This window comes from Macrobrachium nipponense, chromosome 22 (genome assembly GCF_015104395.2).
Source record: "Macrobrachium nipponense isolate FS-2020 chromosome 22, ASM1510439v2, whole genome shotgun sequence".
Classification (NCBI taxonomy): Eukaryota; Metazoa; Arthropoda; class Malacostraca; order Decapoda; family Palaemonidae; genus Macrobrachium; species Macrobrachium nipponense.
Genome location: NC_087213.1, coordinates 5,095,970 through 5,097,191, shown reverse-complemented (window position 1 = coordinate 5,097,191; position 1,222 = coordinate 5,095,970). Strand labels below are relative to the sequence as shown.

The window sequence follows — 1,222 nt, the reverse complement described above, 5'->3', positions numbered from 1 at the left end:
TCCAATCATCTTCTTCTCAGCTAGTTCCCATTTTTATATAGGGGTCGCCATTTCGTATGAGCCGTTTCTATCTATTTCTATCCTGCGCTTCTGCCTCATCAATTCCTTCTCATGTAAGCCTCCTCTCACACAGTCCTTCCATCTCTTTCTTGGTCTCCCTCTTCTATTTCCCTGAACCTCCATCTCCATAGTATGTCTCCCAGCGTGGTCTTCATCTCTCCTCAAAATAAATAGGGGTGGGGGGGTTGGTGTCAGGAAGGGTATCCGGCCGTAGAAATCTGTGCCAAAACCGAAGCATGGAAGCATGGAAGCAAGGTTCAATTTAGCCATAATCATGCTTCTGGCAACGATATAGGCTAGACCACCACCTGCCTATAGTTACAATTTCATGGGCTGTGGCTCGTAGAGCATTATACCGAGACCACTGATAGATACATAAAAACTCGATTGCATGAAACAAATTCGGGACATTTTCTTATTTATTTCTTTAAAACAGATGTATGTATCTACTATAACCAATTCATCCACATATCCAAGTGGAGAAACACTCACGTATTGGTATCGAATCGTCATCCGATTATTAGAACAAGGACAAGTTTATCCACCTGAATATCATCATATACAATGAGCGAGTTCTTCGGGCAAACAACACTGGGCACTAGGCACCTTGCAAGAAATGTCTTTACGTTGGCAAAACCATTCGCCCCCGGGTGGGCTCGAACCACCAACCTTTCGGTTAACAGCCGAACGCGCTAACCGATTGTGCCACGGAGGCATGAAAATTGTAAGGAAACATATTAAGTTGATAAAGATCATTAACCACCTGTCAATGTCAGTAAAGGTTAGCGTGCATTTCAGTCAACATACAGGCTTCTGAATATATACTTGCATACGGGATTATGTTTCCCTATACATCTTCATTCATATAGAAACTGAACATTTATACCTTGGTGGCTAAAACCTTTCAAAGAAATAATAATAATAAATAAACTGTGGCACCTAACACACACACACACACACACACAGAGAGAGAGAGAGAGAGAGAGAGAGAGAGGCTGAACATTTGCACCTGTCAAGAGAAAAAGTACTGCCAAAACCATAGCAGACCAAACAGCTGGGAAGGAGAGAGAGAGAGAGAGAGAGAGAGAATGTTTAAAATGAAGTTGATTAGTTGTACAGAACAACAGCCAGAGAGAGAGAGAGAATATTCTTGCATTTTCAA

General features: G+C 42.0%; 1 non-coding gene across 1 annotated transcript; it reads right to left on the bottom strand.

The window, feature by feature from the left end:
* Positions 1–701: 701 nt before the first annotated feature.
* Trnan-guu (transfer RNA asparagine (anticodon GUU)) lies at positions 702–775 on the bottom strand. Its single transcript has one exon. It is a non-coding gene; the product is annotated as a tRNA-Asn (tRNA).
* Between the last annotated feature and the right edge of the window lie 447 nt (positions 776–1,222).